Genomic DNA, 25,589 nt, shown 5'->3' with positions numbered 1-25,589 from the left:
TTCTCCTTACATTTCTGCTACAACAACCCTAGTTCTCCTGGAGGCCACGGGGTACCCCAGACTGATGAAGAAAGAAAAGATGGGAAAGAACAGCAAGAAAGCAAAATCTCTAAGATTAGTATCTCAAGAACTCTTTCCCCTATACTCAGAACACAAATGTTAATCTCTACACTCAGGCTGTTTTCTTTCCTGCCTGAGTTGTCACAACTTTGCTTTGAATCACAGTGGCTTCATTTCAGCTAGGTCTTCTACTGGCAGCTATTGATACTCCCTGCTGCTGATCAAACTTCCAGTTCTTAGATTGTTTATCTCTAGCATACGTGTCTGCTCTCATAAGCCAACTTGAAATCCCTTGGGAAGTAAACACTGTATAAAAAAATCGATGAATGAAGAAATAACAATCTGGTCTCAGGGCCTCATGTCCTGAGGCAAAAATTTGCAAAGTTTTAAATAAGCCTGTGCTTTAAAATGCCACTTCTTTAAATATTAATAGTTTTATTTATTTAATGGAGGTGTTAAGCTTTAAAATTAGATTTCATGGGATCATCCTAACCTAACCAGTTTGATTTAACTTCTTTGTTACTTAACACCTCAATCTCCTCCTCAATAAAACAGAAATAGTAATAATTTTGCTCTGATAAGGTAGTTGTAAATTTACATAAACTATATGTAAAATGCTTGCTATAGTCCCTGAAACTTACTGGTGTCAGCTATTGTGATTATTGTTATTGTTGTTGGTAGTTACTAGCAAGTTTGCTCAAAAAAATTTAAAACATCCTCAAAGATACATGAAATTCATAAATCCCATAATTGGAAGGAAGTAAAAAAGGTTAAGAATATTGATAGCTATGATATTCTAGACTATCACTCCATTGTTAGTTATAAGAATCTTTGTTATTGAAATTATAGTCAATACTCAAATAATTTTAAAGTTTTGATTATTAGGGGACTTTTCACTTTCTTCTTTCCACTTCTAGTCTAAATCAAGATTTTTCCAAATGTTTGGAAGTAAATAGGCATTATTTCATGCACTGTAAAACACACACGTGCGTACACACAAGCACACATGCACATAGGTATAAATATTGACACACCAGGGCACTAGAGGTCACAAGAGGCAGAATTAGAGTGTCTCCTTAAGGAGTCGTACACATCACTTTTCTAGAGAGAAGGTTCTCCTACTAACCTGTACATTAATGTAATTAAACCACCAGAAAACACTGAAGCTACTGGAGAGATTTTAAGAAACCCAAATTCCTAAGCCTTATGCCAAACCTACTGAATCAGACTCTGCCAACATGGGAAGTTATTACAAGGCTTTTTCACAACCTGACATCCCCTGTTAGGATGAATAATAATGTTGATTATAATAAAAAGGTGTGCTGATGGTTACTACAGGAGGCTTGTTAACAATCCTATTATAGGAAAGCAATAAAGAAGAATCCCATTAGAATTTGGTGCCAGAGAAATGATTTTGGTAGACTCAAAATGACAAGGAAATTGATAGAAACTGCTAAAGATAATTCTGGAAAGGGATAATAATACTCCTTCCTGTATCAGCAAAGAGTAAATAAAGCTTCACATGTCGATGCTGTTCTCCAATAAAAATTGTTATTCATATATAATTGCAGGGAGGCAAAAACTAAACTTCATTTTGAATGCAAGCCTTTTGTATATAAAATTGACAAGGAGAGATATTTAGCTGATTCAATCATTCTGAGTATCTATTTTGTGGTTCCAGAGAATTCTTCCTCTAGAATTGACTTCCTCTATACTCAACTACTCGTCACCTAGAGACTAGTTCTCCGAAATCAGATTTATGGTTGATATGAAGTAGATTTGAACCCCTAGATGTCCTCGCAATTTTTCTTCAACTCCAAATTTAAAATAAAGGAATGCACGTGCAACCATTTTTACCTAAATGAAAGGACCACACACTCTGCCTGCTGGTGAGAATGTCTTCCATTCAAAGTAGATTCACAAATTGTTTCTTTTAAGACGTGACAGAATTCTAGAGTACCCTATGCTTCCAGGATAGTATTTTTTTCTAATTTTTTGAAACATACCTCTGGACACTAAAAAAGAGCTGCTTAGACTAATAATCCACCCACTTATAGTCTATTTTAATCTGAAATTACGGCTTCTCTTTAGTCATCCTTTAAGCAAATAATGCCTGCCCATTTAAAAGCATTTCTGCTATTTGCTTTTGTGTCTTTCTTGGAAATCAATTCTGTATTTGTATTGCCACAAGGGAAACTATTTAGACTGAAATCCCCATTTGTTTCTATTTAATATTTCTGCCTGTGGCCCCTCTTGCTCCTGGTGTATTAATTCTTTTATTTTAAAAAGGCTATTTTGATGTCTTTTCTGTCAAATAAAAGTACTCATCTGATCTCAGACATTTTCTGTGATCCAAGAGGAAAATTTTAAGAGTTAAAGAGAATAATTGAGAATCATCTTGGCAGTTTCACAAAGTTCTGCTCTTCTGCCAGTGTTCTTACTAGTTTTATCAATAGGCAATACTGAAACCTTGCCATGTGAAAATCACATGCTAAATCTTTTAAGTGAATCGTCTGGTTTATTCCTTCTCACATGCCTTTAATAGAGGTGAGAACATTGGCCCCATTTTACAGATTAGGACAGCGAAGTACAGAAATGTTGACTCACCTGCTCGAAGTCTCACAAGTAATACATGGCACAGCAGGGACTTGAACCCAGGTTGGTTGACTTTAGAACTGACCTTATTAACCACCACGCAGTACTGCATGTTTATTATCATTATGTCAAAGTTTTAGTTTTGCAAACTCTATGTTTATACCAGGCTGTTGTGCTTCCGAAACACATCAAGTCCTTATCTTTGGAACCTGTACATATTACCTTATTTGGAAACAGACTCTTTGCAGGTGTGATTAAGCTAAGGATTTTGAGATGAGGAAATTATCCCAGACTATTCATATGGGACCTAAATGCAGTCACAAGTATCATTTTAAGAGGAAGGCAGAGGGAGATTGAGTAAAGGCAAAGAAGAGATGTAAAGATGGAAGCAGAGATTTCAGTGATGTTGCCATGAGTCAAGGAATGTCAGGAGCCATAGGAAACCAGTATTCAAGAGACCATCTGCTATTTCACTGACAATTAGGATCTACTAAAAATAGAAGGAAAAAAAGCATTTCGGTGGTGATATCAGCTTTTAAATAGTCTGACAACTTTTTTCAAGTTGACTCCATGTTTCTATAATTCCAGTCATTATTTTAAAATAAAACAAAGGCATACACATTGAATAGTGAAAATGCATGGCCCTAGAAAGCAGATTAGGAGAAGAAAATTAAAATGTGTCTTTCTCATTCATTCTTAATTCCTGAAACATACTCAATAAGCATATGCCTGTAACTCACCCTATTTTATGTACATAGAGTTATCATCTTTCCCTTCTTAGCTGTGATCTGGTGCTTCAGGGTGGTCAGGGTGGTTTAATGCTTAAGCAGCTCAGCTTGGCAGTTCCTTGGAGCTCCTTGCAGCTGTGATGATGAATAACTTACCACAGGGTGTCATACTAGCAGCCTTTTTCATAACTTCCTGCCGAAAGAATAAAGTTTCCAAAAGTTTTAACTTCCTGCTTTTCTGAATTATTGATCCCTCCTTCCATGTAGTAGAACTTAAGAGAAGAAAGGCAACTGAATATCTTGATGTCACCGACTGTCTTCTCTTCCTCTTTTTTGCTACAACTTCTGCACTTCATGATCAATTTTTTAACTTCTTTACATAAAAACAATTCTATATGCATTTATATTATTCCAGATTCAAATTCCTTTCTGAAATAACTTACATTTATAAAAATCTCAGGTGATATCATAAACTATTTTCTAAAAGAGCCTAAAAAATCTTTAAAACATTTAAATAGAAAATTTATCATGAGTTTTAAAACAGAGTAATTTTGTTACTACTTACATATTTTTTCATTATCTTCTTGTTCTCAATCTTATCCTATTTATTGTCTTCTTGTTTTTAGTATTAACCTATTTACTGGCAAATTTCCACTCTACATTTTCTCTTTTGCCTAGGAAAGAACAAAGTAGCTTTTTGATATTCTTGCTCTTTCTAATCCATTCATAAGTATAAATAAACTGAGGTAATCAATTATTATGTGTTGAATTGTGTCTTCCAAAAATGATACATTATGCTCCAAATCCACCTTACCTCAGAATTTAACCTTATATGGAAATAGAATATTTACAGATGTAATGGAGTTACGATGAGGTCGTTAGGGTGAGCCCTAATACACAATGACTGGTGTCATTATGAAAAGTGGACATTTGCACACAGAGACAGACACACACAGAGAGAGATGAGGTGAAGACACACAAGCAGAAGACAGCCATGTGACTGCAGTCACACATCTACAAGCCAAGGAACACCAAGCATTGCCAGCAAGCTGCAGAAGCTAGAAGCAGCAAGGAAGGATTCTCCTCTAGAGTTGTCAGAGAGAGCATGCCCCTGACAACACCTTAATTATGCACTTCTGGCCTCCAAAACTCTAAGACAATGCATTCTGTTGTTTTGAGCTACCCAGTTTTTGGTAGAAAACTAATGCATTAATAAATAATGAAAAACAAAGAACTAAAAATGGAGTTATAATTATTGGGGTTGTTCAGAATGACAGGGTATATCAAATGTCATCACCCAGAGGGATCATCTGGAGGAGAGAAATGGGAGTCATGCTAACAAGAGCTCAGAAAAGTAATTGAGGAAATTCATTACTTCAACCCAGAATGGCTGCCTGTTTCCCAAGATATCTTGCAAGTTAATTACTCCATGTAAAAAGAGTTCACTGATCTCAGAGTGCTGCTTTTTAAAGGAGTCTCAGAAATCATCTAGTAATTTTTACATTCATCCTTTGAGACTCAGCTGAGATTCACCACCACAGTGAAGCCCTTCCTGCCCCTTATCCTTGGGAGAATTGACTGGTTTGCCTTTTTTGTCCCCACAGTTGACTGTACAAACTTCTGTTTATTTCAGCCCCTCTCACAGTATAGTTATAATAATTTCCTCCTGTTTCTTTCTCTTCCATGAGTATGATGGTTTCTAAAAGATACACATTGGCACATGGTAGGTATTCAATACATACTTTTGGAAGTTTCAGTTTGCATTGCTGCTGTAACGAATTACCACAAATTTTGTTGCTTAAGTCAACACAGATTTATTATCATATGGTTCTAGAGGTCGCAAGTCCAAAATCAGTCTCGCTGGGCTAAAAGTAAGGTGTTGGCAGGGCTGACTCCTTCTGGAGGCTCTGAGGGGAGAACTTGTTTCCTCGCCTTATTCAGCTTCCTGGGACCCCATGCATTCCTTGGCTGTTTCCTTTTCCTCCATCATCAAAGGTAGCAGCGTACCATCTTTCAATCGCTTACTTTCTCTTTCACTCTTATCTTTGTCATCACAGGTTTTTCCCTGACTCTAATCCTCTTGTCTTCTTCTGCTTATCACCTCCCTGTCTTATTGGTTAGTGGTCACAACAGTCACCATGCTAGAAGCCTTGGGATGTTACTTTTTCACTCTTTTACTCTTACTTTCCCATTCTTCACTTACCACTATGTATTAATCCGTCTCGTATTTTGCTAATTTCACTTCCTAGCAGTTCCTCAAATCTCTCTCCTTCTCTTTATTCCTCGTGCTACATCCTAGATCAGTTTCTCCTCACTTCAAACCTGGACAATGAAATGTTTCCAGTCTGTCCGACACTGGTCACCTCCCCTTAAAGCCATTCTCCTATCTGCAATACAGGACTCTATTTAATAGCTATGTCTATCCTGTTTAAAATCTTTAATGACTCCCATACAACTACAGGATAACACTCAGGCTCTTTGGTTTGGCACTCTAGGCCTTCCATGATCTGGACCCTCTCCGTCTCTCCAAGCTCATCTCCCTTTAGCCATTGCCTCATGCTTTATGCTTCAATAAGCCAAAATACTGGTATATTCCAAAGTAATACACATTGGTTTTTCTAATGTACTTATACTCGCCATGTGAAACTTAGACTGTATGTTTGGGTTACATAAGCTATTCTTCAGTACCCAGCAAATTCTCTGGCACAGAGGAGAAATGCAAAATGTACTTTTAATGAATAGGCACTTAAGTGGCAGAACTGGGAACCATTGACCCTCAGATTTGCTAGTGCTCTTTCTACTACCCTGTACGTTTCTAATTATTGTATGTGTATTATGGAAGACCGTTCTAAGAGTATAATGTTTCAACCCTTGAGTTGCTGACAGTGTAATGGAGAACACAAACAATAAATAAAATGTTTGTAAATGAGTAATTTTACAACAAACACATTTTTAATTTTATGATTAAAATTGCTAACAGATTTAAAATAAAAAGTGCTAGGAATTCCTGAAATTACCAAGACAAGGAGATGTTGATTTCTCTGGGTAAGACTTATGCTCCTTTCTGCCTTTCATCTGTTCCTTCCACGCCAAGGAAAAGTGATATTGACATGCATGGGCAAAGTTTATTTACTGGACTTTGTACCCAGGAAAGGAAGTGCTTGATGTGATGAGGAAAGGGAGGGAAAGCTTGGTATGCCCATGGAAGATTCTTGCTCTGTAACTGTTTTGGGTATTTTTCTATTTCTTTCTTTTTTTCCTTTTTCTTTTAACTTTTAAATTATGTTTTATTTACTATTTTTATTTATTCATTTATTGTTTTGAGACAGGGTCTCTCTCTGTTACCCAGGCTGGAGGGCAGTGGCATGATCACAGCTCACTGCAGCCTTGACTTCCTGGGCTCCAGTGATCTTCCCACCTCTGCTGCCAGAGTTACTGGGACCACAGGTGCACCCCAGCATGCCCACCTAATTTTTGTATTTTGGGTCGATAAAGGTTTCACCACATTGCTCAGGCTGGTTTCGAACTGATCTCAAGCAATTCATTTGCCTCAACCTCCCAAAGTGCTGGGATTACAGGTGGGAGCCACCACTGCTATGATACACTGGGTTTGGGAGCCTACACCTTAGGATGACCTGGAGTAGTGAACTTAAATAAGGTCTGTTCTAAGGCTAATGGTGAAATAAAGCATTGGGAAACATTACTGTGATAAATCTTAACAACATGAAGATGGTAGAGCTGAGAAAATTTCTGAGCTATCGGCAAGGAGAGAGGTCAGGAAGGAGGTGCAGAGATGCATGTTCTCTCACCTTATATCTAGGGAGTCAGAAATCATGCAAAGGTGGTGAATCCATAAAAAAGATATGAATGCATTTCTGAAACCCTAACCTGATAAAATAAAAACATTAACCTATATATAACTAGTAAATATTAGCAGAAAAGCAGGGAAGCAGAGGTAACATAAATAAGCTAAATTTCTCAAGTTTTAAGGCAAAAAGTCAATATATATAACTTAGAGATAAAAATATAAATAAAAGCATATCATTTAGTATTATGAAGGAAATCATAAAAAGAAAATAGTTAAGCTATGTGAGGAGACAGTTAGGTGTGGAAGACAGGGAGAAGACATATTTTGATTTTATCATCTATCTGTGCTGTGTGAATGTTCTATTTTTCAGCTTGCCTATTACAATAGTGATATACGAAATATCACCTCTTTGTAAGTATCATGTCAGGGTATTTTGGTGGCAATAACACAATTCTTGAGTCGGAGTAACTTCTGCGATTTAGCTCATATAAGAAGAAATCTAGAGTATGCTGAGTGTGTCAGGGTTCTGACTCTATTTCTCTCTGATTAGTTTGACCTGCCCTCTTCTATGTGTGGGCACCGTGTTCAGACACCTGGTAGCTTCAGACATATCATCAGTAAGGGATGCTATTGGTGCCTTGTCCAGATTCCACTTACTGGGCCAGCACACTTGTCCCTAAGCTGTTGTGAGAATTGCATTTGGCAAAACAGGACCCACCTTGCCTGAGAGGCAATGCCCTTCCTTATCAGGGTTGGGAAAAGAGGGAGCCAACCAATGACTAGTGACTGACCAGCACGGGGTTACAAAAGATCAGTCCTTTGCCGCAACATGGGACCATCTCCATGGTGAGGTGTTTGTCCCAGAGCTTCCTGTAGGACCAGGCTGAAGCCATACTCCACCTGAGAACATACTCTTGCTTAGCCTTCTTCCTGCACTCTATTCTGCTTCCCTCACTCTTCTTCTCCAAGGAATACACCCTCAGCAAATATCTTGCACAATAATCCACATCTCAGGCTTTTCTTTAGGGAATCCAGCCTAAGATACTCTCTCTAGGTCTCATTCATCCAAGAATCCTCTCTTGTCCATCACCAACTGACTTTCCCTCTTGCCTCATTTGCTAGAAATTCGTGTGTGTCTGTGTGTGTGTGTGTGTGTGTGTGTGTGTATGAATGGTTTAGGCATAGATATAGATAGATAGATATAATTGGTGTAGGCATGAATATTGATACAGAGATATATATGGATATGAATATAGATATATCTCTGTATCTAGAATATAGATAGGTCTCTATATCTATATGCATATCCAAACCAATTCTAATCTAAGATATATGGATGTGACTATGGATATAAATGTAGAGATATATCTATATTCATACACATATATAGAATTCATATATATCTCTATATCTATATTTGTATCCATATATATGATTCATATCATATAGATTTACATCCATATATATAGATTTATATTCATGTATATTAATGTAGATCTAAGGATATACCTATATCCTTGCCTAGACCAATGACTAGTTAGAGAAGTGGCATTACTGTTATTCCTTTAGACATCTGGAATGGAGTGGATGTGGAAGAATCAATCACTGAAACCACTGCAAATATTAATGGGTGTGATCTGCTCTGTTGGAGATTTTTATTCTTCCCATGATTTTCTTGCCATGGGGCACTGGTAAATCAACTTATGTGTTGGTTCCACCAGCCTGATTCTGAAAGTGCAGGGAACTGGAATAAGCACACATTAAATTATTTGAGTAACCATATAAGCTATTGATAACCTAAGAGAAATAATGTATTTCCAGCTCATCTAATTCTCAGGCAATGCCAATGCCATAAATCTCTAAAGTTATTTTTTCAACTTCAGTGGGAAAACATTACTTCTTTGGAAGATAACTCTACAAAACAATAATGCTGTATTTCATTATTTTCACAGCACAATGACACATAGAGCTTCAAAGTTGACAAAGAAAGCTTCAATTCTTTGCTGAGTGCAAATCTGCTAGGAAATACCGTGAGACTTAAAAACCAGCCTTGTCCTGAAACCAGAAGGTCAGGGCAAAACACACAAATCAAAGCTCTTCAACTCATTAGAAACAAAACTCTTCTAAAATAAATTTTTCCAGAAAACTATGACATCACCAGGAGCAATAAATATTATCTGCTGCTTCAATTTGTGGAGAAGTTAGGAAATGGAAGCAAATGGGGTGATATGGAATAGTTTCTTCTTTAATATTCTTTGATTTACCCCTCTCCATATTCCAAGCTATATCCACCATTGGGATATAGCTGCATATTTTCTGGTTCTCCTCTCATTATAAGAAAATATAATGAAGTGAAAAAGAAAAGCCAGCTGACAACCAAGGAGATAAGATGAAGTATTTATTATATAAAAAAAATGATAAATGGGATTCTTTTTTGCTTTCAATTTTCCAGAACTTAAAATGAAGTTTTTTGGGTTTTGTTTTGTTTTTGACTTCTTTGGGAGAAAATATGAAGATAAATGCAAGAATCTGAAAAGTAAAACAAATTTCTTGCAAAGAAGGAGCAATTACATATGCCCTTTGTACTCCTATATGGTGTTTGTTCTTTTACATTTTTCCTTTTAGAAAATAAAAAAATGAAATCTAGAAAATACAGAGCTCATGAAGCCTTAGAAAATAGAAAATAAACTCTCTAAAAAATTTAGAGTTTGGGAAAGTGGCAGCAATCACATAAAAGTACATCTCTGACATAGAATGAAAAGCATCATTAGATGAAAAGCATCTTGTCTTGTGGAAGTTTAGAAATTTACGTTCTCTTCCTTGCTTTATTACTTGCTCAAGTAACCTTGGGCAAGTCACTTAACCTTCATAGTTTGAACTTTCTTACTTTGGAACATCAGGAAGTAAGAATTATAATGCTGTTAATTCTAACATTGATGATATTTATTGGGCACATACAATGTGAAAAGCACTTCATGAAATCTTTATTTATACGTATGTCTCATGTTCTTTTTTCAAAAAACCCTGATAGGGATATTTGAATTCTCATTTTATAGAATTGGTCTATCTATTAAAGGCCTTTGGTGTCAAGTCCCATAGGAAACCTAATTCAACAGACTTATCTAATGAGAAGAATTGAATATTTCCCATAAGAAAGTCTCAAGCTCTGTTAATGAAACAACTCGTTATGTTGCCAGGGGTCAACATAATAGCATCACTTCCTTCTACTGTCCTTCCTTTGGGATGCAGGCTTTGATTATTCTAGCTTGACCCTTCCTGATCACAAGATGGCTGCCACAGTTCAAAAAATCACATCCTCCTATAGTGATGAGCACTGGCAGAAAAGGCTATTTCTACCAATGGATCTCTTCAAGAACAAGGAAGATTTCCTCATAATTCTTCCAGGTTGATCTCCTCTATGTCTTATTGGCCAGAAATGGGTAACATGTCCATCTTCAAAACAGTCTCCAGTAGGAGGCATGCAATTACCATCATCTATTTGGACCAAGTCTGTGTGATCTTTGGGTCAAAAAAGAACGTCTGCTGCACCTAAACTTTGAACACAGTTTCAAAATAGCTACACAAAATTAAGAGTGTGGCATGGTTGTTGGATGAACATTATGATATACGAGCAGAGGGCCGAAAGTAAAAATTCTTTGCCCAAATTCAAAGCTAGTGAATGGCAGAGGAAGGACCTAACTCAAACTTTCCCTGAGAACGCAGTCTAATCTCTTCTGAAATCTTGCCCTGCATCCTATTTTATCTTGTTCCCAAGTAAGACATTTTATATAAAGTCTAAGTCATTTGCAAGGTACATTTTGGGAAGCTCTACCAACCAGAGCTGCAGATGAACTGAATTATAACACATCTGTCCCATCTTCTTAAATTCTTAGGCTTCTCCTACCTCCACCCTTAACTTTGGGAAAACCAGGAAACATTATTGCCCATACTCCCTTTCTCCTCAGTCTTTGTGGTTGAGCATGTAGCCAACTTCAATCCTGGCACGATGCTACCACCACTAATGGTAGGAGGCAGAAGATGTTCAGATAACCTTCCACAGCACACTTCCCTTGAATCAAGATACCAGTTAACAACTTCACCAGCATGAGAACTGGCCATGTGAACAAATGTGAATGATGTGATCATTGAAATTAAGTCCTCCTCTGTTTCAGGTAAGGATATTCATTCTTTGAATATGCTAAAGGGAAGATATAGTCATGGAAGGATTGAGGAAGGGAGAAGTTTGATGAGAAAGCACTGTAAAACAAAAGCACAAAAGATAGTATTTAATTAAGTACCATTAATTAATAAGAGTAATTGATTAAATAATAATTAAGTACCATATATTTATTCTTATTTGTTGTAGTTGCTTTTGTTGTATTTGCTTAGTCATAAATTCTTTGCCTAGCCCACTGCCCAGAAAAGTTTCTCCTAGGTTTTCTTCTAGAATTCTCATGGTTTCAGGTCTTACATTTAAGTCTTCCATCCATCTTGTGTTATTTTTTTTGTATACGTTGAGAGATAGAGATCCAGTTTCACTTTTCTGCATGTGGCTATCCAATTTTCCAAGCACCATTTATTGAATAGGGTATCCTTTCCTCAGTGCACATCTCTGTCTGCTTTCTCAAAGATCTGTTTGTTGTAGGTATTTTGCTTTATTCCTGGATTCTCTATTCTGTTTCACTGGTTTATGCATTTACTTTTATACCAGTGTCATATTATTTTGATTACTATAGCCTTGTAGTGTAATTTGTAGCCAGGTATGCACTGAATAAATTACAATCATTACTCTTAAGGTTAAAAAAGTGAGTATTTACAAGGAATAGTTAGAAAAGTTGATAAGATGAAATATAATTTAATTCTATAAGCACAAGTGGGCCTGTGAATAATCTAAGATGGGGCAAATATTCTCATTCTGCAGAGTATAAGTTATCAATTACTTTGCCCATTTATAGTATTTAATTTGAAATCACTACTTCAAAGAAGCCTCAGTTGGAGACATGGAGACACCATAAAATTCAAGGTTTAATGATTATTATCTATATTATAAATATCAGGGAATCAAAACATATTTAGATAATTGGATTGTTTTATCATTCTATTATGTTACTTCTTACGTTTCTTTTCATTGTTGCTTTAGTGGTAGTCATATTTAATGGTTGGCATCTGAACCTGACTAAGGTAATTTTAAATGAAGAGTGTTTTTACATGTTGAATATACCTGTCACCTATATTAGGTTCACTCTTTGCCTCTCTATTTCTGTCTCATTGATGTGAAGATGGTGTCTTAATTGAGCTAATCTTTTTTCTCTTTTCTTCAAAAGCGCTGCAATTTCTCAGTAGTAACTATGGCACACTGCTATGAGTTATGCTTCTGGGAATCTATTTGCCTTCTACCAAGCTCAGTTCTCAACAAGGCAATACCTCTGCCTTTAACCCTCCCCCTGCAGAATACAGTCCAATTAATCTCGGAGCCACTCCTGGGGAAAGCAGCAGCAAGAATTTCATGGGCAATAGGGCTATCTCTCATGAGAAAATCACCACTTTACAAGCCAGCAGAAATCATGTGAGCACTCATTAGCTGCTCCCATGCAGTATAAACCCAGAATGCCGAAGCCCTACTTAAGAATGTTTCTAAACATAAGAATGATACAATGGACTTTGAGGGCCCAAGGGAAAAGGTAGGTGCAGGGTGAGGGATAAAAGATTACAAATTGGATTCCATGTATACTGCTCAGGTGATGGGTACAAGAAAGTCTCACAAATCACCATTAAAGAACTTACTCATGTAACTACCACCTGTTCCCCAAAAACCTATGGGAATAAATTTTTTTAAAAAAATCCTGTTTCCCTAAAAAAACAAACAAACATAGATCACATTCATTAAAAAGACTGTACTGTTCTTTCATTTTTGTTTTTTTCCTGTTATATGTATGATTACATACACCTGTTCTTCTGCCATCAATTCATATATGAACACCTTTTGGTAGTTTTAATTGGTTTCCTCCCATAATAGACTTATGTTAAAGTAAAATGAAACTAATAGATTAAGGTTAAAAAATATATAATTAAAATATGCCTAAATGTGGTTTAGGTGAGGACCAAAAGGAAAAATAATTTTAGATTATAAGCCTCTAGTATGTCCTATAGTTAGATAGTGTAGTAGATAGATGAAGCCAGTTTGCAGGGGTAGGAAGGATAGATTTGGACTCTAGCAAAAAATGGCACAAAATATTTGAAGTCTTCTGATTCTTGATTCAGTCATGATTTAAGTCGAGAATTCCCAGTTGCAACCTGAAACTAGCCTGCCACTTTAGCAACGAACTTTAATTTCAAATTAGAAATCCCTTTATCCATGTGGTAGAGTTCAGCACAAGTTAATAGTTGAAAATAGTTGGCCTGCTTTCATGAAAAATACGTTTTTGTTATAATTTTTGGGAAAACATTTTGCTTTGAAGGAAATTGTGGCATGATGTCATTTTCAGAAGCGACTTCTATAAAAGTAGCCAACAATGACTTTGTTCTCCCATTCATCAATTATTGCTTGCTTCTTAGATAACCCTCTTCGGTCAGTTGTACCTGGCCTTTTCATGGGTTCAGGTAGCCAAAACTGTTGCCTTCACTCTACAAATTCTATCCTGCCAGTACCAACAATCCTCTCTCAAATCATTTTTGCTGTCTTTCAACTCAATATGGTTAGTAAGATTTGAAAAACAAAATGAAATTAGGAAAATGACATTTTAGCAACTGGAAAATATATTTATGATCAAAGTTATCACTAATATTTGTGCTGAATAGTCAATACTATGAAACATATAGTGCAACAGGAAGGAAACAATGGTCTCTATGTACAAGAGATTTTGGGCATTCGTTGGTGTTTTATCTATTGCTAAAAAAGAAATTACCTCAAAATTTAGCATTTTAAAGCAACCATCTTATTTTGCTTATAATTTTGCCGTGAGGAATTTTTAAAAAGCTCAGCTACGGATTCTCACTTGTCTCTCAGAACGTTGCAGTTGGATATTGGCTGGGACCCCAGTTATCTGAACGCTCGACTTCCAAAATGGCTCACTCAGCTGGGGCTGTCAACTAGAGCAATTGAACATAATGTCTTCCATATGACCCGGGTTTCTCACAGCATGGCTGCTGGGTCCTGAGAGGGATATCCCAATGGGAAGCATTCAGACACCATGGATTTTAAGTGGGCAAGGCAGGAACTACACAGTTTCTTCAGACTAGCCCTAGGAGTTACACAATGTCATTTTCCCTGCATTCTATCACTTGAAAGTCCACTCCAGTTGCAAAAAAGAGGGGCATTTGGCTTTGTAATGTTAAAGAAATAAAAAGACGAATGTCAAGTGATTTGTAGCTCTCTTATTCTGCCAAAACTACAGAAAATCCAACTTTTTAGAGTGCCGACAAGAATTTCTCTCAGAAAAAAATAAATCAGTGGAATATTTTATTTTAAAGACTTCTACTTATCTACTCACAGATTAAAAAAATTAGTGAAGTGATTACTTCTGCTGGACTCATAGGAAAAGAAAATAATACCTTTTTTTCCACATTATTCTGTTTACAGCTGTGCACATAGTGAAATTCTTGCAAGGATCAGAAAGATTTCTTTATCAACATTAATTTCCAGAAGAATATTTTCCATCTGCTTTTTTAAACTAGGGTTATTTTCCACCAGATGTTTTTAGTATAAGTAGTCAAGAGGTATCATGTTATTTTTCTGAATTGTTCTACTTCAAATATTCATATTTTTTAAAGTATAGTTTTGAAAGAACCCATTTTCATCCAAAAGAAGCTCTGGCAGTATAAAATGTCATCCACATGCTATGATGTAGTCAGTGTTTATGTAAAGGAATGTGTGTTTTTGTTTAATATGATCTGGTAGATAAAAAGAAGAAATCGTATTACTTGAACAACATATCTAGTTCTGACAGATAATACTTAAGCAATTATCTGTTTGTGACTTTTCTTCCCACCTTTGAATTATTCAGGAAAACTTCAACTTTTTCTTGACTTTTTTAGTTTGAAATCATGCAGCTGCATTTGCCTCCTTGTCAAAGAAAACAAAATTGCTTTCAGGTTGGGCAGAAAAGCATTATACCAGTTGTTTTGACCCACAAGGACAGGTTTAAAGAGGGTTCATCAAATCAAAAACAACAAAGTAGAAGAAAATTGAAAGTGCCTATTGTCATCACTCCTGGCTCAGTGCTTCTCAAGCCTTAATGTACATATGGATCCTATGGAAAATGTAAACTAATGATTCCTATTTAGCAGGTCTTGGGGAGGGTTGAGTATTTACATTTTCAAAAGTTCCCAGGAAATGATGCTGCTGGTTCAAAGACTACATTTTGAGTAGTGAAGGGGTCCGTTAACTTAGAAATAGTTTAATTTGACTCTGAGGGGCACAGGGACTCTGAGGGGTACTGGCAAAGAGAACCAGCAAAGAGTTGCTATATGTTTAAATGGACTTCCAAGAGTAACAAACTTAATGTGTTTAAAACTCTCTTTAATTTTTTTTAAATGTCATTAATATTTACCAGTGGTAAAATATATAAAATTATGTAAAAATGAAAAAACTTTCACGTTTTATTTTATGACGACTTTTAATAAAGCAAATTATTATAGTCATATAACAAATGACTATAGCTGAGGTCAGAAATCCATTTTCCTGAGAATAAAAACAAAGTTGATTACAGTAAATTACTTTGGTTGACATTTTAAAAAATATTTAAAATGCTAATGCAAGATGGTAAAATAGGAAGTCCTAGACTTCATCACTCCTACCCTGGAAGAAATTTCAACTAGCCACTATTCACACACAAAAACACCTTGATGAACACCTTGACATGTGGAAATAAGCCTGAGTCACCTGTGTGTTCTACAAAAGTGGACAAAATTAAAAGGTGGGAGAAACGGTCTGGCTTTCATTGTATTGCCCCTCCTCCCCTAAGTCAGAACTGTGCCACACAGAGAAGATTCCTCAGGGCCCACAGTTTCTATAGTGAGAAAAGAGAACCAGGTTGATGGACATTCAGGTTCCCTAGCTTTCTGAGACAGTTTCTAGGAAGTCCAACTCCTGTTCTCACCTCATAAGGAATGGGGAACATAGGACAAAACCACAGCTGAGCCACCTGGGGTCAGAAAGAAATAAAGCAAGAAGATGGAGTCCCCAGAGAATAGCATGCAGATTTTGGTAAAAGCTCAATATACCTGGAAGCAGCAGAGTTCCATCAGAGATATCAGCTAACAGCATAGCTCACTCACAAATCCAAGCTGATCACTCCTAGAAGAGGTAGAGAATGTTAACTGGCTTGAATTCCTAGACAGCTACTCTCCAGACCCAGTCTTGGACCTTACCCCAGGATCCTACACAGGGTGAGAGAAAATCTGCAGCAAGTTCCCACAACAAGCAGATGCTAGATCTGCCACACCTGAAAGTTTAATCAGGGCTCCCCTCAGCTTCAGAGCTTATTTCTAGAAGTTTCCTAGGGAGGAAGGCAAATCTCAACAATGCATTTCTTCTGGCAATGGCAGTTATTCCATCCATCCTGATCTATTTAACTTGGGGCCCCTTCTGCAACTCTATGCAACTACTGAAGTCAAATAGCATTACCTTTTCTCCATAAATACACCCTGTGGCCCAGCCAGATCAGAGGCAAGTGCAGTGCTTGTAACAGTAGCTCAGCTTAATAGCAGAGCTCAGCCAGGTGTTTTGCTGGACAGCAAAACCTAGCTAACTACCCCACCCAAATTTAGAAAAAAAAAAAATAGTAGTATCCCAACTATACAAGGAACTTGAAACCAAACTCTGCTTGCCCAGGGTCATCACCAGCTGACTCATTCAGAATCATATGCAAGACTAATGAGTGAAAGCTTATCCCTACCAGAGAACTCCTGTAAAAGCAGGAAAATGTGGCCATCTCTTCAAGTGCATAAATGCCAATGCAAGGACTTAAGAATTACAAAGATTGAGGAAATCATGACACCTTCCAAAGAAACTAACAAAACTCAAACCATAAACTCTTAAAAAAGGTAGATGTATGAAATGACTGAAAAATAAGTCAGAATAATTCTCTTTAAAAAATTCAGTGAACTTCAGAAATATACAAATAAAAATTAAATGTAATTTGAAGAACAATACCCAAACCACATGAGAAGTTTGACAAAGAAATAGAAATAATAAGAAAACATCAAATAGAAATCCTAGAGGTGAAGAATATAATGACTGAACTAAATATTGCAAAAGAAAGCTTTAATGGCTAGCACAATCAGGCTGAAGAAAAAAAAAATCAGTGAACTTGAAGATAAAACATTTGAAATTACCTAATCAGAGGAACAACAACAACAACAGGGATGAAAAAGAATGCAGAAAGTCTACAAATTTATGGGACATCATAAAGAGATCTAACTCATGCATAGTAGGCATTAAAAAAGGAAACAGAAATGAGGAGAAAACTTACTTAAAGGTATAATGGATAAAAATTCCTCTAATTTGAGGAAAGAAGTGAACATTCAGGTACAGAAAGTACAGAGAAAATCAATTAAATTCAACTCAAAGAGAAATTCTCCAGAACATATAATTATCAAACTATCAAATTCAAACACAAAAAAAAAAATTCTTAGAGAAGCAAAAGATAAGAAATACATCATATACAAAGGAGTCTCAATATGACTATCAGCAGACTTTTCAGAAGAAGCTCTACAGGCCAGGAGAGAGAGAGACGATATATTCAAAATGCTGAAGGAAAAACCTGCGAATCAGGAATGCCTTACTAAACAAAGCTATCTTTCAGAAACAAAAAAGTAGTAAAAAGTTTCCAAGATAAACTACTGCTTACTAGGCAAAAATTATTTTATCATCACTAGGCTTGCCACATAGAAATTTCTAAAGAAGTTTTTTACAACTTAAAGAAAAAGCTGCTAATAAATAACATAAAACTTATGAAAATACAAAATCTAATAGTATAAGTAATGTATTAGTCCATTTTCACACTGCTGATAAAGAAATACCTGAGACTGGGCGATTTACAAAGGAAAGAGGCTTAATGAGCTTATAGTTCCACATGGCTGGGGAGGCCTCATAATCATGGTGGAAGGCAAGTAGGAGCAAGTCACATTATGGATGGCAGCAGGCAAAGAGCAAGCTTGTGGAGGGAAACTCCCATTTTTAAAACCATCAGATCTCATGAAATTCATTCACTAAAAAGAAAACAGAAGAGGAAATACTCTTCCCCATAATTTAATCACCTCCCACTGGGTTCCTCCCATGACATGTGGGAATTGTGGGAGTTTCAATTCAAAATGAGATTTGGGTGGGGACACAGCCAAACCATATCATTCCACTCTGGCCCCTCCCAATCTTATGTACTCACATTTCAAAATGAATCATGCCTTCCCAACAGTCCCCCAAAGTCTTAACCCATTAACTCGAAAGTCCACAGTCCAATGTCTCATCTAAGACAAGGCAAGTCCCTTCTGCCTATAAGCCTGTAAAATCAATAGCAAGATAGTTACTTCCTAGATATAATGGGAGTACAGCCATTGGGTAAATACAGCCATTGTAAATAGGAGAAATTGACCAAAACGAAGGGGCTACAGGCCCCATGCATGTCCAATATCCAGCAGGGCAGTCCAATCTTAAAGCTCCAAAATTATCTCCTTTGACTCTATGTCTGACATTTGACATAGAGGTGGGTTCCCATGGTCTTGAGCAGCTTTGTGGGTTGGCAGGTACAGCCTCCCTCCTGGCTACTTTCACAGGCTGACATTGAGTGTCTGTGGCTTTTCCAACCACACTGGTGCAAGCTGTCGGTGAATCTATTATTCTGGGATCTGGAGGATGGCAGCCCTCTTCTCATAGCTCCACTGGGCAGTGACTCAGTAGGGACTCTGTGTGGGGGCTCTGACCTCACATGTTCCTTCTGCACTTCCCTAGCAGAGGTTCTCTTGAGTGCCCCGCACCTGCAGCAAACTTCTGCTTGGCATCCAGGCATTTCCATACATCCTCTGAAATTTAGATAGAGGTTCCCAAACCTGAATTCTTGGCTTTTGTGCACCTGCAGGCTTAATACCACATGGAAACTGCCAACGCTTGGGGCTTGGACCCTCTGAAGTCATGGCCCAAGCTGTACCTTGGCCCCTTTCAGTCACAGCTGGAGTGACTGGGACGCAGGGCACCAACTCTCTAGACTGTACATAGCACAGAAACCCTCGGCCCAGCCCGGAAACAGTTTTTCTTCCCCTCAATGGGAGGGGCTGCTGCAAAGGTCTCTGACATGTTGTGTAGACATTTTCCCCATTGTCTTGGTAATTAACATTCAGCTCCTAATTACTTATGGAAATTTATGCAGCCAGCTTGAATTCCTCCTCAGAAAATGGGATTTTCTAGCATTGCCAAGTTGCAAATTTTTCAAACTTTTATGCTCTGTTTCCCTTTTAAAACTGAATGCCTTTAACAGCACCCAAGATACCTCTTGAATGCTTTGCTGCTTAGAAATTTCTTCTCCAGATACCCTAAATTATTTCTCTCAAGTTCAAAGTTCCACAAATCTTTAGAGCAGGAGTAAATGCTACCAGTCTGTTTACTAAAACATAATACGAGTCACCTTTTCTCCAGTTCCCAACAAGTTTCTCATCTCAATCTGAGACCACCTCAACCTGGATTTTATTGTCCATATCACTATCAGCATTTTGAGCATAAGCCACTTAACATGTTTCTAGGAAGTTCCCAACTTTCCCACATTTTCCTGTCTTCTTCTGAGTCCTCCAAACTGTTCCAACCTCTGCCTGTTAGCCAGGTCCAAAGTCACTTCCACATTTTTGGGTATCTTTTCAGCAACACCACACTCTACTGGTACCAATTAACCATATTAGTTCATTTTCACACTGCTAAGAAAGACATATCCAAGACTGAGCAATTTACAAAAGAAACAGGTTTAATGAACTTAAAATTTCACATGGCTTGAGAGGCCTCATAATCATGGCAGAAGGCAAGGAAGAGCAAGTCATATCTTACATGGATGGCAGCAGTCAAAGGGAGAGCTTGTGCAGGAAAACTCCCATTTTTAAAACCATCAGATCTCATGAGACTCATTCACTATCACAAGAACATCGCAGAAAGACCTGCACCCCTAATTCGATCACCACCCATCGGGTTCTTCCCACAACCTGTGGGAATTGTGGGAATTATGATTCAAGATGAGATGTGGGTGGGAACACAGCCAAACCATATCAAGTAATACAGAACAATATTCAGAAAACTTTAGGACTGTAATGGTGGCGTGTAAAGTAATTTCATCCCTTGTATGACAGTTAAAGGACAAAATTATTAGCAACAACTATAGCTAAAATACATTGTCAAGGGATACACATTGCCGAATGATTTATATTCAGATATCAAAAACATAAAATGGAAGGGAGGGTAGTATGAACTTGCAACAGACTATTATAAGCATAAGATATTCTATTTAGACATGATGGTAACCGTAAAGCAAAAATCTATAAGAGATGCTCAAAACAAAAATAAAATTTATTTAAAACTACCAGTACAGAAAACCATCAAACCATAAAGGAAGATAAATAAAGAGGAAGACAGAAACAAAGTATCTTTAAAACAACTCTAAAACAATTAACAAAATGAAAGTAGTCAGTTCTTACCTATCAATAATTACCTTGAATGTAAATGAATTAAATTTCTCAATCAAAAGACACAGAGTGAATGATTGGATAAAAAAACAAAACCAAAAAAAAAAAACCCTAATAATATGCTGCCTACAAGAATCACTTTTCTTTTAAGGACACACATAGCCTGAAAGTGAAAGAATGGAAAAAGATATTCTACACAACTAGAAACCAAAGGAGAGCAGGGTAGCAATACTTATATCACACAAAATAGACTTTAAATTGAAAGCTATGAAAAGAGTCAAGGATATTATAAAATGATAAAGGAGTTGATTCATTAAGAGTATATAACAATTGTAAATATATATTAATCCAACAGCAGAATACCTAAATATATACAGCAAATATCAAAGATTATATAAAGGGAGAGACAGATTATAATACAATAATACTAGAGGACTTCAGTACACAATTTTTAATATTAGACAGATCATGCAGACAGAAATTAATAAGGAAACATTGGACTTAAAGAACGCTTTAGACCAAATGGCCCTAACATGCACATACAGAACATTCCAAACAATAACAACATGATACACACTCTTCTCAAATGCATACAAAACATTCTCCAGGATAGATCATATGTTAGACCACGAGGTAAGTCTTAGAAAATTTGAGATTGAAAGCATGGAAATTATATTTTCTGATCACAATGGGATACAACTAGAAATGAATAACAGAAAGAATTTCAGAAAATTCACAAAATACATGGAAATTCAGCAACATGCTCCTGAATAACCAATGGATCAATGAAGAAATTACAAAATAAATGTAAGAATATATTGAAATAAAGAAAAATAGAAACTAACATTTAAACTTATGGGATACAGCGAAAGCAGTTCTGAAAAAAAAAATTATAACAATAAATACCTACATCAAAGAAGAAAAAGGATCACAAATAGCCTAATGCTATATCTCAAGGAAATAGACAAAGAAAAATAAGCTAAGCCCAATGCAGAAGAAAAGAAATAACAAAAATTAGAGCAGAAATAAATGAAATAGAGACTAGAAAATAATACAAAAGATAAACTAAACTTATAGTTGTTTTTGGAAAAGATAAAATCAACAAACATTTCTTAGACTAACAAAAATAGAGAAAAGACTCAAATAAATAAAACCAGAAATGAAAGTGGAGACTAAAACTGATACCACAGAAATACAATCACAAGACTATTGTGAAAAATTATATGCCAAAAAATTAGATAACATATCAAAAATTCATAACATTTATCAAAAAATTAGATAACACAAAAAATTAAAGAATAAATGAATAAATTATTAGACATATACAAGTTACCAAGACTGAATCACAAAGAAATAGAAAATCTGAATAGAACAATAACAAGCAAGGATATTTGGTTAGTAATAAAATGTTTTCCATCAAAGAAAATCCCTGGTCTGATGTTTTCACTGTTGAATCTTACAAAACATTTTTTAAAAATGAATACCAGATGTGAAAGCCAGACAAAGACACCACAAGAAAAGAAAACTACAGGCCAATATCCTTGATGAACACAGATGTAAACATCCTCAACAAAATACCAGCAAACTAAATTCAACAACAACACATCAAAAGGATCATTTACCGTGATCAAGTGAATGCAAGGATGGTTCAATGTTTACAAATCAGTAAACATGACACACCACATTAACAGAATCAGTTACAAAAATAACATGATCATATCATTAGATGCAGAAAAAGCATTTAACAAAATTCAATCTTGTTTCATGATAAAAAATACTCAACAAATTAGACATAAAAGATACGTACTTCAACACAATAAAGGTCATCTATTATAAGCTCATAGCCAACATTATATGCAGTGGTTTAAAACTGGAAACCTTTCTTCTAAAATACAGAACAAGACAAGGATGCTCATACTTGCCACTTCTTTTCACCATAGTATTAAAAGTCCCTGCCAAGGCAAAAAAACAAGAAGAAAAAAAATGACATTTACATAGGGAAGAAAGAAGTGAAATGCTCACTACTTGCTGCTAACATGATCTTTATATGTAAAAGACCCCCCCAAATCCACCAAACACTGTTAGAACTGATAAGCAAATTCAGCAAAATTGCAGAATACAAAACCAGCACACAAAAATCAATAGCATTTCTCTACACTGACAACAAGATTTCTGACAAAGAAATTAAGAGAACGATCTCACTCATAATAGTTACCAAAAACTAAAAAACTTGAGAGTAAATTTAACTAAGGAGATAAAAGACCTGTACACCAAAAACTATAAAACATTAATGAAAAAAATTGTCAATGACACAAATAAACAGAAAGATAATTCATGTTTATAAAGTAGAAGAATTAATATTGTCAAAATTTCTATACTACTCAAAGTGATCTATAGATTCAATGCAATCTTATTAAAATTCCAGTGTCATTTTTCATGGATATAGGAAAAACAATTCTAACATTCATATGAAACAACCAAAAATCTTGAATAGTCAAGGCAATCATGAGCAAAAAGAACAAATCTGGAGACATCATACTACCTGATTCCAAACTATATTACAGATTATGGTAATTAAAACAGCAGGATGCTGGCATAAAAGTAGGCATATTCAGCAATGGAACAAATAGAGAGCACAGAAATAAACCCATGCATTTATGATCAATTGATTTTTTTCAGAGTTGTCAAGAATATACAATGGGAAAAATATAGTCTCTTAATAAACGGTATTGATAAAACTGGATATCCATATGCAAAATAACAAAATTAGATCTTTATCTCACACCATAGACAAAATTCAACTCAAAATAGATTGAAGACTTAAACATAAAACCTGAAACTGTAAAACTAGTAGAAGAGAAATAGGAAAAAACTACATAACATTGACTTATAGTATGATTTTTTTTTTTTTTAAATTTAATGCTAAAAGCACTGGCAACAAAATCTCGGTTTCATCACAATAAAAAGCTTCTGCACAACAAAGGAAACAAACAGAGCTCAGAGACAACCTACAGATTGGAAGAAAAGATTTGCAAGCCATACATGTAATATGAGATTGATATCTAAAATACATAAGGAACTCAACTCTATAAAAATAAAGCAAATAATCTGATTAAGAAATGGGCAAAGCATCTGAATAGACATTCCTCAAAAGAAGACATATGAATGAGTAACACATACATGAAAACATAGTCAACATCACTAATCATTAGGGAGATGCAAATTAAAACCACAATGAGGCATCACCTCACACCTGTTAAAATGTTTATTACCAAAGAGACAAAAGAAAACTATTGGCAAGGATGTGGAGAAAAGGGAACCCATGGGCACTGTTGGTGTAAATAATGTAAATTAGTACAACCACTATGGAGAACTGTGTATAAGTTCCTCACAAAACTAAGAAGAAGGAATTATCATATGATCCAGCAATTGCACCTCTGGGCATGTATCTGAAAGATATGAAATCGTATGTTCAAGAGATGTCTGCCACCCCCATGTTCAATGCAGCACTACTTACAATAGTCAAATTATGGAATCAATGTAAATGTCCATAAATGGATGAATGAATGAAGAAAATTGTTATATATACACAATGGAATACTAGTCAGCCTTAAAAAGAAATTCTGTCATTTGTGACAACATGAGTGGAATTGGAGAACATTATGCGAAGTGAGTTAAGCTAAACACAAGATGAATACTGCATGCTCTCACTTACAAGTGGAATCTTCAGGTGAAAATCTTACAAGTGAAATCTTACAAGTGAAAAATCTTACAAGTGAACAATTGAACTCATAGAAGCAGAAAGTTGAATGGTTGCTACTAGAGGCTGAGGGGTAGCCAAATGGAGGAAATAAAAAGTAGAGTACAAAGTCTCAATTGGATAAGAGGCATATTTGCTTTATTGTGAAATCTATTGCACAGTGTGGTGAATATAGGTAATAACTGAGTACTGTACATTTCCATATCACTAAAAGAGTAAACCTCAAATGTTCTCATCACAAAAAGTACTAAATATTGAGGCAATGGATAGGTTAATTAGCTTGATTTAATCATTCCACACTGTATTCAAAAATCATAACATCCCTTTCAGCCTCATAAATATGTACAACTATAGTTTGTCAATATATAATAAAAAATAGGCTGGGTACAGTGGTGGCTGCCTGTAGTCCTAGCTATTCAGGAGGCTGATGCAGGAGGATTGCTGGAACCCAAGAGTTTGAGGCTGCAGTGAGGTATGATCACACCATTGCACACCAACCTAGGTGACAAAGCAAGATCCTGTCTCTTAAAAAAAAAAAAAAAAAGAAAGAAAATATTAATAGTAATTATAATTAATTTTGGCAAATTTTGAGACCAGTGATTATAGTTTAATAAACATAGAAATAAGAATTTTATTGGCCATTTATTTATTTAGAGATGGGGTTTTTGCTCAGTTGCCCAGGCTAGAGTGTAATGACATAATCAGGGCTGACTGCAGCCTTCATCTGCCAGGCTCAAGCAATCCTCCCACTTTAGCTTCCTGAGTAGTTGGGACCACAGGAACACACAACCATGCCTGGATAATATATTTTTAATTTTGTATTTTGTGGAAACAGGGCCTCACTATATTGCCCAGGCTGGTCTCAAACTCCTGGGCTCAAGTGATCCTCCCTCCTCAACCTCTCAAAGTGTTGGGTATTATAGGCAGAAGCCCTGGTACCTGGACAGCCCTTCCTTTAAAACATGAGTTTTACAAAGACAAG

General features: G+C 36.0%; 1 protein-coding gene and 2 long non-coding RNA genes across 9 annotated transcripts in view; 1 reads left to right on the top strand and 2 right to left on the bottom strand.

Annotated features, from left to right (window-relative positions):
- LOC105473062 (sperm flagellar 2) overlaps positions 1 to 25,589 on the top strand; it is a 366,010-nt gene that overhangs the window by 106,415 nt on the left and 234,006 nt on the right. The window lies entirely within an intron of this gene.
- LOC139363906 (uncharacterized) overlaps positions 1 to 25,589 on the bottom strand; it is a 236,171-nt gene that overhangs the window by 93,167 nt on the left and 117,415 nt on the right. The gene's annotated exons all lie outside the window — the stretch shown is intronic.
- The window catches only part of LOC105473065 (uncharacterized), a 57,585-nt gene continuing 41,585 nt past the window's right edge, over positions 9,590 to 25,589 (bottom strand). For 3 of the 7 annotated variants that reach the window (XR_982028.3, XR_011625076.1, XR_011625078.1), the window contains 2 exons: positions 16,414 to 16,486; positions 9,591 to 11,448 (listed from right to left, as the gene is read on the bottom strand). This is a non-coding gene — a long non-coding RNA (uncharacterized lncRNA). Of the gene's footprint in view, positions 11,449 to 15,735; positions 15,872 to 16,413; positions 16,487 to 25,589 lie in introns of those variants that run through there. The other 4 variants (XR_011625075.1, XR_982029.3, XR_011625077.1 and 1 more) reach the window with 3 other exon arrangements.

The sequence above is a fragment of the Macaca nemestrina genome, chromosome 6 (assembly GCF_043159975.1).
Source record: "Macaca nemestrina isolate mMacNem1 chromosome 6, mMacNem.hap1, whole genome shotgun sequence".
Classification (NCBI taxonomy): Eukaryota; Metazoa; Chordata; class Mammalia; order Primates; family Cercopithecidae; genus Macaca; species Macaca nemestrina.
Note: the sequence above shows the minus strand (reverse complement) of the source record. Positions and strands in the feature narration are given on the sequence as shown.